The 15,604-nt window shown below is 40.6% G+C and overlaps 2 protein-coding genes across 4 annotated transcripts in view; one reads left to right on the forward strand and one right to left on the reverse strand.

Moving 5' to 3' along the window:
• Nucleotides 1-15,604, reverse strand: part of LOC146873173 (autophagy-related protein 16-1-like) — a 257,007-nt gene that overhangs the window by 100,521 nt on the left and 140,882 nt on the right. The window contains exon 1 of one of the 2 annotated variants that reach the window (XM_085664882.1): nt 1,955-2,004. The exons of the other annotated variant lie outside the window; for it this stretch is intronic. The gene's annotated coding sequence lies outside the window, so the exon portion shown is untranslated. Of the gene's footprint in view, nt 1-1,954; nt 2,005-15,604 lie in introns of those variants that run through there. 2 annotated transcript variants of the gene reach the window in all.
• The window catches only part of neo (ZP and PAN domain-containing protein neyo), a 164,282-nt gene that overhangs the window by 55,235 nt on the left and 93,443 nt on the right, over nt 1-15,604 (forward strand). The gene's annotated exons all lie outside the window — the stretch shown is intronic.

Raw genomic sequence — 15,604 nt, forward strand, 5'->3', positions numbered from 1 at the left:
CATAGTGATATCCAGGGATATTACTCTACCGCCCCTTCTTTCTTCGTCCTTCCACTATTTCTTTCCTTTTTCTCATATCTCACACGACAGAAGCGTGAATAACTTCAAACCCTTTCGTTATTCGCAATGAAAGTTGGTCCGGAAAGAGAGGGCAGAAAAGCACTTCCTTCTTCTACAAGGAGGTTCAGCCTCGTGAATCGAAGAAACGTGGGCGGTAGGAAGGGAATGGTAAGAGGAAAAGAGAAGAACGAGGATGAACGGATGAAAGGAGGAGGTTAGCTAGCTATCCGATTCCATGCCACCTACCTTCCTAGCACGGTCGGACCCGTGGCTAAAAGTTCGGAGAAACTTCCTAATGTATGTGAGAGAGTCGGTCGGTCGGTGGCTTGCATCCGTTCTATGACCGGGCGGTCCGGGTCGTGACCCACCAACTCCACCTCCTTTTCTTCTTTCCTCCTTGATTCCTTGCTCAGAATTTCCTTCCGTCTACTATCTCTCTCTGTCTCTGTCTGTCTCTCTCTCTCTCTCTCTCCTTCTCTTTCTCTTTCGCTCTTTCCTGCAAGCGTTCATGAATTCTATCTTTCACCGTAAAACCATCTCGCTTACTCTCCACGGTTACTCATGATCGTCCACATACTGATTCACGTTTGAAACGGGACACCACCCATCTCCACCTACCCATGATCACGAACAACTTAGCTCTTGTGTATAAACGTTTTAATATAAAATATCGAAGTAAGAAATTCGATAAGTTACGTTACGATCGGTAAATGCCACATAAACGGATAGCTTTCTCATCGTATATCTTCTTATTCCTTTGATCTAATATTATTATTATATATTATCAAGATTCTTAGCTTCTTTTTTGTTTGTATTTTCTTCATCTTTTTCATATCGAGTCGAATATATACGAGTCGATGAACATATGTCCGAACGATTGCTATCCGTCGCAGCTATCACTACTAGTTACAAAAGCGATATCTCCAAACGCGTGAAGTCAGATTCAATCTTGAAGATAGAGAAGGATGAACGAGGTGGACCGTACTGAAGACTTCGTTCTCTCTTTTCACTCTTATCTACTCGTTGAGAACGAAGTATCGAAAAGAAGAAAGAAGTGAGAAACGAATCGCCTCTCTCGTCCGGAAATCCGTTCAGGAAAGAGATATTCCACGTCAACGTAAAGAGAGAAAATTTTCAGGATTTCCCCTTTCCTCTTTATCAATCATCATCCTCTTCTTCTTCTTTTTCTTCTTCTTCTTCTTCTTCATCTTCTTTACTCTTTTCTTGTTCCACCTTCGTCTTTTTCTACTTTGTGGCCGAGAGTCATTTAGGACTTGGACTTTCGGAAGACCATCTCTCGAAAGTAAAGAGGAGTAAAAGGAGGGTCTACCGCGATTACGACTCTTCGTCGTACTCTCTCGCGGAATTGTTTTCGCGAATACAGCCAGCTCGGCACGTTCAATCACCACGGCCAAAGTCATCAAAGACGATACTCGGGGTCGCCCGATGCACATTCCCGGAACGTACGGTAGTTTACCGTTTCGCCATTTCCGTATCCACTTTTCGCTTCGCATCGCGCGATCCATCACGTTACGCGAAAACGTCATACTTTCTAACGAGCGTAAAATAATAAACGGCTGGAAAAAGTTTCCTACGCTTGGTCGATGCGCGTTAGCCCGTTCGAAAAAGCCTTTTTGATTACCGACGCTACATCATCCAACTTGTCATCGACGTCGATGTGATTATCGTGTTACGTACGAACTTTTATGAAAATCGTCATGTTGTTTCGAACGATAGTCGATAATTTTTAACACGTCAATATATATTGAGAATAAACTAATATTTCCCTTTGTTTACTATATTAATTTTCGTTATTTCGAAAGAAAGTTATAAAAAGAATTGAATATGAATTATTTTCCCCATATCAAACTAGGTTATTTTTAAAGGCACTTACTGTAAAGATTTTCTGATCTCATTCGATGAACAATCTCATTCTTGCGTGTCGAAAGAAGGAGGAACGTGCTTACCTATAACAAACAATGTATAATGCACAATTAATAGGAAGAACAGGAGAGAACGTATCAATCGATCGGTAAGTAACGTCGTAAAATTAGTCGATCTAGATTACGACAATGATTCGAGAAAAGGTTAAATATTTAAACGATACTCACAAATTCTTTCTTTCGTTTTCTCTCTCTCTCTCTCTCTTCTCTCTCTTGCGTACATGCGCGCGCGTTCAATTTTTAATTAAAGCTTTTCAATGAATATAAGTTATCTGATAGAATCTGGACGAGTTTAATAACTTGAAGGAGAATTTACTTTTATTTGAGAAAAAAAAAAAAAATTAACCATCGTTCATGCAGCTCTTTCATTTCGACTTAAACCGAAAGACAGTAGGAAAAAAAGGTAAAGAGAAAAGAGTTTTTAAAGAGAGACCAGCGAAATCGTGCTCTCATTTGGATAATTATTTTCAACTACGATGGAACATTTTCACAAGACCGCAAGTAGTCCGCGTTGCGGTAAGATAAAACGTAATCATCTCGTCGTCTCATTCGCAAACGTTGAAACGGCAATTTTCGCAAACATTCGAAAAGATTTGAGGGGATTTCGAAAAGCAGTTAAAAGAAAAAGAAGGTTCGCTCTTCGGAACTCCTTTCACCTTTTTCAAATTTGCACGTTTCAACGTTTGTCTTTTCTCGTTCTTTCGCGCGAATTACGCCATCGTCGAGGTGTCCTCGTTTTCGAGTCGTGCTCGGCTCGAGAACGGCATGCGCCAGCCCTTAAAGGGATGCAACCCGTTGGAAACGAGAACGAAACATTTTGCAAGTAATACTGCAAATAGTTCTGCCTGGTAGAATTAAATGAACCGACTGGAAGAAGGCGCGAAAGAAAGACAAATAGAGACGAGAAATGCGGAAAGGGCTAAAAGTCTGTGTTTGCCGATGTCAAATCAACACAAATTGAAATCACCGAGTACCATGTCTCCTTCCCTTCGACCCAATCTCTCTCTCTCTCTCTCTCTCTCTCTCTCTCTCTCTCTTTTGCTCTGTTGACTGTAGAAAATCGACTTTATTCGTCCGTATCTCGGTCTTGACTTCGAGACGAGTCTTCCGACGACAAGTCCGATATATGTTTCGAAGCGAATGAAATGACGGTACAGATGAAACGATTCAAAGTCCCGTGAAAAACGATCAACAGAACGGACGTTCTACGTTGCTACATATTTTGCCTTCTTTTTTTGTTATGTGCGGAAGAAAGGAGACGATAAAGAGAGAAAGAAAGAGAGAGAGAGAGAGAGAAAGAGAGAGAGAGAGAGAGAGAACGTTGACATTTTACAAGATAACAGTTGGAAAGAAAAGACCCGTTACGATTTTTTAAAGTAACATAAATTCTAAGAGAACGAGTGGCCTTTGAAAGGATAATAAAGAAACAAGCGAAGACCAATGAATATAATCCATCGGAGGATTGACTAGAAGATAGAGAGAAGGATTATTGGTTTAGCTAACATAGAAAGGCTTGCTTCGTCATCTCATAGTAATTCCTAAAACGTAGGGAGTAGGTCTTCTCTATACAACTACCAGCTCCAAATTTCCTCTCGAGCGAGCAGAGTCAATTAGAGACTTGCTTCCTTCGCTCGTTCCAGGATTTTCAATCTACGGTCAAGGTTAGAGAGCTACGATTCTACGAAGGTATTCGAAAAGGGTAGAGGTCTTGTAAGAGCAAAAACCTAACGCGACCGTAAATCACTAGGTGCCTTTCGGCGGGTTCGTTTTACAACGAGACTCGAAACTTTGACTATCTCTATCTTCTCTCTCTCTCTCTCTCTCTTTCTCTCTCTCTCTCTTTCTCTCTTTTTACTTTCTTACTATCCTTTTACCGCATTTAAGAGGATCGACCTCTTAAATTCTGACGCGCTCGTGGTCTTTGAAAAGGATATACTGTATAATCGCGTTTATATATTATATAGTCTCTCTTATAATATCTGTGGAACGCGACCGACTGAATTTTTTCGAGTAGATCGAAACAGAAGATTTATAAAGCGAAGAGTGCGATGAGAACGCGTGAAATTCCAATGACGTGGCTTAATGGAGGATGAAATTGAAGGATCGTTAAAAATCGACTCGGTTATCATCGCCCACAACGACGAGAAAAACGTTCGTTTTTGATAATCGTTATTAGAATAAATGATTATATAATTCAATTGGAATAGTTATAAATTTCTCGTTTATACTAGCTTAGAGAGGACTTCGAATTACTACTCTTTCCTATTCGCTCGCTTGTTAACTGATCGAGAAAGAGAGAGAGAAAGAGAGAGAAAGAGAAAGAGAGAGAGAGAGAGAGAGAGAGAGAGAGATAGAGAGAGAGAGAGAAGATCGTAGTTAAATTAATCGTGTCGCGAGAGAAACAAATTTCAAGGTAGGAATCTGAATGCTTATCAGGAATCGCCCTTGGCCACGTGAGACGCATGCCTAACGACTATCGTAAGAGTTGAAAATTATTATTCGATAATCCGTAGAGCGTGGAGCTTAACTGCTCTAGGCGACCGGCGTCCTTCGACGTCTCCACTTAGCAAAGGATCTTCGTGCCGCGCGAACATACGTCTCTCGAGGATAATTAAAAGAGGCAGACACACGATACACGGTATCGAGGGAGGCAGCGGAAGAGAAAGAAGAAAGATGAGAGGGGGGAAAAGGAGGAAGAAGAGGAAGAAGAAGAAAAAGAAGAAGAAATAAAAGAAGAAACGTCCTCTCCTTTTCTCGATCTTCTTCTCTTCGATTTCTAATCTGACCGTCGTAATGTCGTCCGTAATTAATACAACTTGTAATCCCTAAGAGCGGTATTCCGGTTTTGCGTCGGACAAGATATTAGTTGCCGCGGTAGTCGCGCGCTACTAGCAATGGCTTGCACGCAGATAGGATCGGCATTAGGGTGCTCTTCCCTAGAGCCTCCCTCTCTCTTTCTCTCTGTCTCTCGGCTCGTTTGCGAGAATACGCATGCACACGAAGACGTATCTCCGTACGTCCATTTCATTTCCTGTTACGGTTTAATGGAAATTCAGAGGCGTATGTTTCCTAATCTGAGCAATTTTGTAGTTCGAACATACTCCTCCGTTCGCCATTAAATATCTAACGATCGTACGTACTTACTTTCTATCTCTCTTTCTCTCTTTTTCTCTTTTCTATTTCTTTCTCCTCCCCCTTTATACGTGTTATTTACTTCGTATACGAATAAGTACTATGTGCTGCTGCAATCGCGTGACTGAATGTCTCTCGGCTTTGCGACTATGTGCTTAGATGAATACGATATCTTTCCTTTAAATTCATTTAAATGCGTAACTCGATGACACTTGCGATTAAGCTCCTTCTCGACGCCTAAGAACGATAAATTTCTTCCAACTCGCAAGCTTCCCCATCGAATTCGATACCACGATAATCTCGTTCGCGGAGCAGAGAGGTTACGATAAAAAGAGCCAACTCTGTTTCTCGAGAGCTAGGATCTTCTGTAGCTCACTTTTTGCCATCCCGTTCGTCCGTCTGTGCTCCACTTTTTTCACTGAGAGAAATTCCTCGCCCGGGAAACGTCTATATCTGGAATCTCGATTTGTTAGATGCGAGTATCGCACAATCTTACCTTCAGGAAACAGTTGATAAGCGAACTTAAATGTTCCTTTGTAAAAAGGTAAGCATTGTAAAAAGGTAGACGATAAGAAAATGTAGCACGCCGACGTAGGATGCATTTATCTATTGAACTAGTCAATCGTCTGCATTTATTTTAATAAGTAATATTAAACGTTAATCTTTTAATATTACAAATTGAATGTGACTCGAAATCTTTTATAAAAATTTTAAAATGTTTCAAGTGAATATGTTAATGTTAATTAATGAAAATATTGAAAACCGAGAGAAAGAGAGAAAGAGAGAGAGAGAGAGAGAGAGAGAGAGAGGGAGAGAGAGAGAGAGAGATATAATACATAATACAAATTGAAAAGGATTAAGATACTATCCAAATTGAAAGATATTTCTAGGCCGTTATTTAAAAATTCTTTTGAAATAAGATTGAGAAAGAGAGAGAGAGAGAGAGAGAGAGAGAGAGAGAGAGAGAGAGAGAGAAAACGGTACCGATGCGGTCACCCGATCTAATACATTGCGAACGCACTTTTTCAAGTCAACTCGAGGCCTCGTTCCAGCTTTTTATCGGATCTTCGTGGTCGTCGACCGATCTAAGAACGCGATCGGCCGGGATGCTGGCGATGGCCAGTGTGCCGGTGTATCTTGGTAAAAGGGAAGCCGAGAGAGAAACTCGAAGAAAGATAGAAGTAGAAGGAAAGACCGAAAGAGAGAAACAGAGAGAGAGAGAGAGAGAAAGAAGAAGAAGGAGAATCGATGGTAAAACGGCACCGCTGTTATGGCCAAGGCACGAACTGTCACCCGTTTCCGCGTGTTTCTTACTCAGCGCGTTCCACAAAACTCCTTCAGCCTCCCTCGCGACAACATGCTGTGCTCTATGCATTCAGCGACACGCTTCTCTCTCTCTCTCTCTTTTTCTCTCTCTCTCTCTCTCTTTATTTCTCTCTCTTTATTTCTCTCAGTTACTTTTGCGCTCGTTCGTTTCTTCCTTTACTCGGGGACTATACACGTCCATATGACGAACAACGATCGAGAGTCCCACGAATGCTTTCTACTGAGAGAGCGCATCTCTCATCGATCTAGGAAGCATCGATCGCAGTGGCCTTTGCAAGTAACCGCTCGTCGTCTCTCTTGCATTCGACGTGCGTCGTGCGTGGGTGTATGAACACGCGGAAGGATTACTCCTCTATGCATGTACCGAGGAAGAAAGAGAGAAAGAGAGAGAGAGAGAGAGAGAAAGAAAAAAATCGAGATTTCTTTTGATAAGAAAGCTACATGCTGCGAACTCTCTTATCATGATATTAAGCTCTTATTTCGAATAAAAATTTTGGATAAAAGTTAAAGAAATTTTACGCGTTTACTTTAGCTAAATTAATGATTCCTTTCAAAGGATTTCTACTCGTATATGGCAGCAAAATTATTCGCGATACTTTGGCGTATATTATGATTGAGAAACGGACAAAATTAAAAGATCCAATGAAATTAAATTCTACTCATGATAATATGTATTTCCTGTCGTTTATTTTAAAAGCGTACGAAGAAATAGATTTTATAGATGTATCGAGATTTTAATGGATCGAGCATTCCTTGAATATCACGTGCAGTGATTTAAATAACTAAGTTACCCAAGAATCCAGTGTCTTCATTCTTTTCGAGATCTACAATTTAATTTATTTTTTTATTCGCAGACGTGAAATAATGTGCTTGGTATATGCTAATTATTTTTCATAATATTCTTTTTATTCTTTCCTTTTTCTCTCTCTCTCTCTCTCTCTCTCTTTGTTTAGCCCTTCAATTTTGTACCATCTCTTGGTACATTTGTAGCGGTTTTGCGGGCGATCTCAAAGTGCATCGGCACCTCAGAATCGAAGGTGTGCCAGCGTAGTCGGAATATCGGATATCGGGGGAGTATGGTATAGCGGTACTGGGATTGCTGAATGTAACAATGGATAGAAGAGAAACGAGACAAGCGAGAGGGAGTAGGAGGAGCAGGTAGATATAGTGTAGAAAGTGGGTGGATGCTTTCGAAGGAGGGAGGAAACAGTCGAGGGACATCGTTTCGATATCGAAAGAGGAAATAATGCTCGGCTACAAGATAACCGCATTACCTCTTGCGTCCCTTCCTTCTCATCGTCCTCTCCGTTTGCAAGAAAGTGCGACGAATACTAATTTGAAACACGAAACCGGTGTCGGCGGTGGTGTCGTTGGCCCGCCGGGGATCCTTCACAATATCGAAGTCGAAATGATAAATAAAATACGTATGAGAAGCGATACCTTTTTCGTTCGCGAACGTAAAAAGGTACATATAGAGAGGGTGCACAAGGGTTTATTATATCCTCTCCATCGAAGTAAGATGAAACAGCTCGCATTTCAACGAGGATCGCGATCGCTCGTAACGGGAATCGTTATGATCTTTGTGTTCGAAATGGAGACCTCCTGCCGACATCAATGATCTATGAGAACATTGCGATGATCCTTCGATCATCTCTCTTTTTCTCTCTTGCACTCGTTATCTTCTTGATATCTCGCGTATAACGTCCAAGTACCGGCTTCGTAACCCATCATAGTGTCGCGGATCGTTTTACGGAATTGAAGAGCGTAGGAGCTACATATCTTGGAGAGTTTCGAAAAGAAATGAGAAGACCAGCTTAATATCAAGAAGAAACTTTAGATTTCGTTCTATCTATTTCTCTTTCTAGAATTCGTGATAATTATTAACGATCTTTTTTGCTTGAGGAGGAGAAAGGTGTTAAAAGAAGAACCTTCTGGGACTAAAAAAGAAAGGCTATATCGATTTACCAACGACGAGTACGATATACTCGATCTTACTGCGGATAAAAGTAATATTATATAACTCAGATCGATATCGGAAGGCCATCCCCGACTTTATCGCAAAACATATTGGCGGGCTTAGAAGCGATTCGCAAAAAGATTCGATTTGCATCTCCCTGATACTATCCTATGAAGTTTATACGCGTGATCACGGTAATCCACGCGAGTGCTTACGTAGACAAACTCTCAGCGGAGCGTGGAGTAATGTAAACCATGATTTGCTTGGATAATGGGATGCACATTGTTATTGACAAGACGCGAACGAGCAAACATCGTAGCGGTATACAAGCCGAAACGGTTTCGATGCACCGTTTCATGCCCAGAAGTAACGTATGACGCGCCTCAAAAAAAGTATGGCAAATATCGGTAAAGTACGAGCGGACATACACGCTGCTTCGGATATTATTCGGCTAGTCGCATGTGTATATCCATCGTAGCCGTTCTCATCCTGCCGCAAAAACGTCTTGAATTTCTACGGCAGATGCGAGCTCTGGTTATGCATTTTATCACCGGTAGTAAAATACTTTTTCTATTTGAAAAAGAACCTTCATTCAACGTGCTCGTTGACGTGATCGAATCGGAAAATAGTTATAAATTTTATTTCTTCATGAGAAATTATCGATCTCTATACTCGTACTGTTTAATTTCGATATTTTTTACTCGTTAATAAACGTCATATCTTTATATTCATATCCATTCGCAAATTATTTACGGTATCGAAATAAATTTGATTCCATTTCTCCTCGTAATTGATAAAGTCAAAAATCGAAAGCAAATTTCGCGATGTAAATTTAAGGTCCTAAGGGTGGATCGGAATGTGCAAGGGAAAACTTCTTTCCTTGACAAGATGAATATCGAAAATATTTCACGGAAGGGGATCCTGTGCATTGACGAACAGATTCCTATCAAATCCGAAGATTTCGGAGTGAAAACGAGAGCCTTAGAGCGAACGCGAGGGAGTCTCTATTTCTCGTAATAATATACATTCCAAGTAAATTATCCGACAGTTTTGAACTTGAAAATCGAAGTTCAACCATGCGATCGTCGAACTATCGCGATGAAATTTCGTATTACTCGTTTTACGCGATATAATGTCACGATAGAAGTGCAAAGAAAAAAAAAAAAAAAAAAAAAAAAAGAAAGAAGAGAAAGGAGACGAGGACCATCATGAAGGGTGAAGGGACAAATAATTTTGCTCGTACGTCGTACCAGATGTATTATCGCGCAGTTATCGCACGTAGAACTTGTGATAAACGCGAATGGTAAATTCAGTCGTTACGCAGACGAAGGTTCATGACGTAGTACATACATAGCCGATGAGATAGCTGTTACCTCCACCCTCGGCACTCATCCACTATCCGTATATTTCTTCCTTAACTTCGTCGTCTACCTTCACGTCGTAGCACACAGGTTTACCGCACATCGTTGGTCAGCTACCACACAAGATGAATCATTGGTAATACAGCACGCCCGGATGCTGATGCTCTTAAATGAAATAACTAGGTATAATATCCACGTTATCCTTTTTACCTTCATTTCTTTATCTACGTTTGTCGTTAGAAAATTTACAACATCCACTGTTCTTCTCCAATCGCAAAGAATGATACATATTGAACGTATGAACTTTCCGAAAGATCTATAAATCGTCATTTTTATATGTAGCTCGAGTATCAAATGGAAGAGTGTGCATTTCTGTTCTTTCCTGATAATGATCGAGCTGTCTTTTGAAAGAAAATTGAAAGAACTCACGTAACCGATATAAACGTTACAGAAATCCGATATAATTAATGATTCGGATGAAGGTCGCGTTTGCGAGAGCTATAGGGAATAGATTTCTATAGAATGACTAAGACCCTATCACCCTCTTCGCTGGAGAACAAGATAGGAGTCAAGGGAACTACGTAACAGTGAGGTAACACGCCGACATGTATGAGATCGATCGACAGAATCGATGAAGAAGAGAGAGAGAGAGAGAGAGAGAGAGAGAGAGAGAGAGAGAGAGAGAGAGAGAGAGAGAGAGAGAGAAAGAGAAAGAGAGAGAAAGAGAATTGAGACATGAAATCGAACAAGGAGACAAAGAGAAAGAGAGAAAGAGAGAGAGAGAGAGAGATACAGACAAAAGGTGGGAAGGAGACAAGTAAAGGGATATCGATAGGATGGGAGAATGGAAAAGGAGTATTGGTAAAGGGGAAACGAGATGAGGGGGTAGGAAACGGTGCGCAGGTTTATAGAGGGGATTTAGATGCGAACGAACGAACCGTTGGAGGCATTGTTCGATATAAGACACGACTTCATTAAGCATTCAAGTAATGTTCAAACATTGTACATTGAATTGTACCTGCGTCCTCTCTCTCAAGTCTACTCTCTCCTATCTCTCTCTCCCTCTCTCTCTCTCTCTCTCTATCTCGTTCCTTCCAGTCCTCTCCATCATCCTTCTTCCCGTCTTTCTCTTTCGCCCTTCCGTTCGCGAAAGTCCACTCAGCTCTTCTCCTTCGCTTACTTCTACTCCTCTTAGAGGACCAGCTGTACGTGTGGCGGTGCAGTATACAATGAGTAGATCGTCCTGAGGGAACTCGTGATGCCGCAATATCGAATAATGTATAACTATATCACAGTGAGAGTGGTAGACGACGGAGTGTGGGGATAGTAACTGGGAGAAAAGGGGATAGAGCAAGTGGATAGAGGCTAAGACAAGGAGGAAAGCAATTCGTTGTACAGCAAGGTATAGTATTGGAGGACCTAGATAACTCGATATATCTAGATGACTGCGCGCGCACGGAATACATTGGCATATAAGTAAAAGCCCTGTGGCCTTTGGGATCTGGAGTGGTTGGCATTGCTTGATTCGAGCCGGCAAAAAGACTGTTAAAGTCCATCTCGAAAATAGCCCTGCTAATCGTTTCTTTCTCTTTCTTTCTTTCTTTTTTTTTTTTTCTCTTTCATTCTGAAGGCTTCGTGAGGCATGAAAAAAACATTATTTTTGCTGGGCTTTGTTTTTCTTTCTTGGGACAGCATATGATGTACTGTTTCCTTCATTGGGTATCCACTGGCTACCATTGATCAAGTTAATCGGGCTTTTGTCTTCTGGCTCGAAGCAAGCTCGCGTATAAACCTTCCTTCGTCTCTTTCTCTCTCTCTCTCTCTCTCTCTCTCTCTCTCTCTCTCTCTCCCTCTCTCTCTTGTACAGTCGAGTTTCATCGAGGGAATGAAACGATGAATACTGGGATCATTTCTCAGAAGACTTAAGATGTCCAAGTTGAAACCTCACTTTCTTATGTTTTCTCACGTATAAAGGCTAACGAATGATTTTACTCGATTCGAAACTACAAAGATATTTCAGGAGAACGCGATCCAATTTCTTCGTTTTCTTTTTTTCTCTTTTTCTTTCCATTTTTATTTTCTCTGTTTCTCTTTCTCTCTCTCTCTCTCTCTTTCTCTCTCTCTCTCTCTCCCTCTCTCTTTTCGCTTCTGTCGAGAGACGAAGCGTCGATTAACCACTCGCAGACGAATGACTTATTAAATACATTAAAAATGGCTGAAAAGAAAAACGAGAGTGCTTATCCGTAGGTATTTCGAGGACTAACTTTATGGGACTCTCTTGTGCTCCTATAAAACATTATTTTAATAACGTCGAAACGTTTGACCGGCCGTTAAAGCCGTTAATGAACGATAATACTCTTGTCTCTTAAAAGATCGTTTTGTCCCTCTCTTCGCATCAGTGAGTTTCCTCGAAGTCGACCAATGGCTCTCTTCCAAAAAGCCTTTTCATAAAAAAGCTCCTTTATGCATCTACTATGGTACTTCCTACGAAGTTGCAAGCAGAAACGACGACGCAATTCCTCGGTCCAACGACAATATAAAATTTACGCCCGTTGCGCGTCAATAAAACGCTCGTATGAGCTCACGCCTATTCCTATCCTATCTTATTCTCAAACATGAATACATACGTACGTAGTTGTATCGTATGGCGAACGTAGTCACTTCGACTTGCCTCCAGGGAGACGGGTTTCTCTTTTCCTAACGACTCGCCAATCGTGAATGATTGATTTGCCAGCAATTACCAATGATTTATTGAGACGCCTCGTGCCGCGAAATCGATTACAAATTATGGTAAAATAATCCTCAGATCTTAGTTTGTACATACAAATAGTAATAAGAATCATTGTAGCATTCGAGTAAACCAAGAAAAGAGGAAGAATAAGAAAGGAAGACAGCTCAATCGATGGATGATAAACTGTTCACCATGTAAACAAGAACCATGGATTCTTTTTAGCTTCAAGAGGCAATATTTTTCATTTTCTCTATATTTTTCAAACGGTTTATTTCTTATATATATATATATATATATATATATATATATATATATATATATATATATAGTTTTTTTTTCCATTCTCGGTCAAATCCTCCTGTTCATTTTCTCGTACCGAATTTCACGCAGATCATAGCAAGTTTATCCTCGAGTTTCCATCGTCGTTAGTTCTCCCGAGGGCAAAGAAACGTTCGCGAGTATTTACAAACAACCCAGAGGCTCAGAATCCAACGGCATATTTTACCACGAGAGAAAAAGCGAGATAGATAGATAGATAGATAGATAGATAGATAGAGAGAAAGAGAGAGAGAGAGAGAGAGAGAGAGAGAAAAAGAAAGGGAGATCATCCGAATGGCACTCAAGTCGGAAGAGAACGTTTTCTCGGAGAAAGAGAGCGAGTTCGGATCTTCCAAGACCGTGACCGTCCTACCAGCATGTTCTTCGTACGCTGCCGGCAGGTGTATCGAGTTTAAATGCATTCTGCGTAATTGAAGGCCCGCCACCAAGTGCTACTAGAGAGAAGCGTTTCGCGAGAGCGGTAATAATATCTGTCTCGGGAAGAATTGTGACCGTAATTTTCGAGAAGCCAGAAAGAATCTTCCTTCTTCTTTCCCTCCTTTCTTTTTTCATTCTGTTTTCTCTCTCTCTCTCTCTCTCTCTGTCTCTCTCTCTTTCTTTCTTCCTTTGCTCAGTCATCCTCTTCTTCCTCTTATATAGCCTTTTTTACTTCTTCTCCCTTCTACTTTTTCTCTGTACTCCTTGTGAACGAAATTGTGGGCGGGGAAATAAAAAATGCGACACTTCCGGCGAGCGCAAGGCGAACCTTAATGGCATTGTTAACATAATTCTCGCGAGGCGGGTGCGAGTCGGTGCATAACTTAGAGATGCCAGCCAAAGAACGGCGACGAGAATGACGAATTCTTTCGAAAGGAGAATGAGAAAAAAAAGGATGGTACAAGTTTAACAGTTTTATGGGCCTTGCATGCAGCAGTCTAGCTTTGTATAGTTATAATGACGCAAACAATATCAATTTGTCGTTCATGCCGAAGATATACACTATTTTCTCTTATTTTTCATGAATTTCATATCAACGAATTTCATATTCTATGATACATCCATTTACATTGTATTTAACCACGAAATATTTCAAATAACTATCCAATGAATTTTAGATGAATACGTCGCATTTGGTCCGACCAAATGAAACTCGTAATCATAATCTCTTAACTTCTATGAAAACTTGCAACCAAGTTTCCTTTGTACCATTGCATCACTGGCATTTCGAGCATTTCTCAATGCAAACGATTTATCTCGGCGTTCGTCGAATTCCTAACGATCTCTTTTCCACGAAAATCTACCGAATTCGTGCTCGATGATTCCCTTAAGTTCCAATGTAATTTACGTTAATTATCGCGACCAATTAATTGGGTCGCTTGACAACGCTGGCAATGGCTACGTGACACTGCTGGAAATGAAGGCAACGTAACGGTACATATCTCTCTCTCTCTCTCTCTCTCTCTCTCTCTCTCTCTTCCTCTTTCTCTTTCTTTGTTCCGTTCCGTTCCGTTCCTTCGACATCGATCTAAAAGGAATGAAGAAACGTCAGAGGGTAGCAGTTTATGTGGGAGAGAAAGAGAGATGAAAAGAAGAAAGACGGTGGCAAAGGCAGATTATTAAACAGCGCGGCTATCAAGGCGTCATCAGCCAGCAATAAAATGGCTCTGACCAGTATGACCGGCTGATATGATGTGCTTGGGAACCTATTCGCGACCATCATCCCCTATAAGGAGGTCCGAACGATTAACACTCGAGAAGAAGTTACCCATACGCGCAACTCAGACGCGTCCATGTAGTAACATTCTTGAGAGTTTACTTTGTCTGTATCCTGCTTTCTCGCTAATACCATCTTCTATTCGTTTCAAACTATTCTCTTCGATTCGCCGAATTATCATTATTATTCCTTTTTATTATTTTTTCTTTTTTTTTTTCTTCTTGTTTTAAATGACCTCATGACATCATCATTTTTTTATTAAAAAAAAAAAAAAATAATATATATCATTAAAAATAAAAATAGTTCTTCGTGAATATTGATGGTTCGATTTCATTGAAATACCATGCTTAATAATAAAAGTATTAAAAGCGAAAAACTTTTACAAGCAATCGGCGAAAAAGAGATTGGTTCGTACGTATGTGTATGTGTGTATGTGTGTGTGTGTACATATGTGTGTATGTATGTGTGTCTGTGTATGTATGTGTAAAGGTAGAGTGAGAAGGTAATTGTCGATAAACCGTTTGAACGCGTAACGAGACGTACGTTCGTTTCATCGAACAGAAATTCCAAGCATACCGTATATCGAATGTGCACGCTTTCGTCCCATCTCGTTTCGTTCCCTTTTCCCTCTCTATCCCTGTCTCTCCCCCACTCTCTCTTACTCTTTCTCTCCTCTCTCTCTCTCTCCCTCTCCCTCTCTCTCTCTCTCTCCAGCGAGAAAGGGCATTGAATAAATTTGTATGTATCGGTCGTTAACTAACACTACTATCACTACTCCCGAACATGTCGATATAACGTATGATGCACGCTCTTGCCTACTAATCTGATTAAATCTCATTATGAATAATTTTGCGGACCGCAATAACGGGCGAAAGAGGAGACAGTCCAATATCGAGTACAACGATACTCATCCTCTCAGTGGCTCTTCTCTCGATTCCCATCGTTCGTTGTAATCAACAATGTACCAATATCGATCGAAAAGTGATACTTGCAAACATTTTTCAAATTATAATTCTCGATTTTGTCTTAAACATGAATTATTTCGTAAACAGTTCTCAGATG

Source organism: Vespa mandarinia, chromosome 2 (assembly GCF_050613455.1).
Source record: "Vespa mandarinia isolate Hongniang chromosome 2, ASM5061345v1, whole genome shotgun sequence".
Classification (NCBI taxonomy): Eukaryota; Metazoa; Arthropoda; class Insecta; order Hymenoptera; family Vespidae; genus Vespa; species Vespa mandarinia.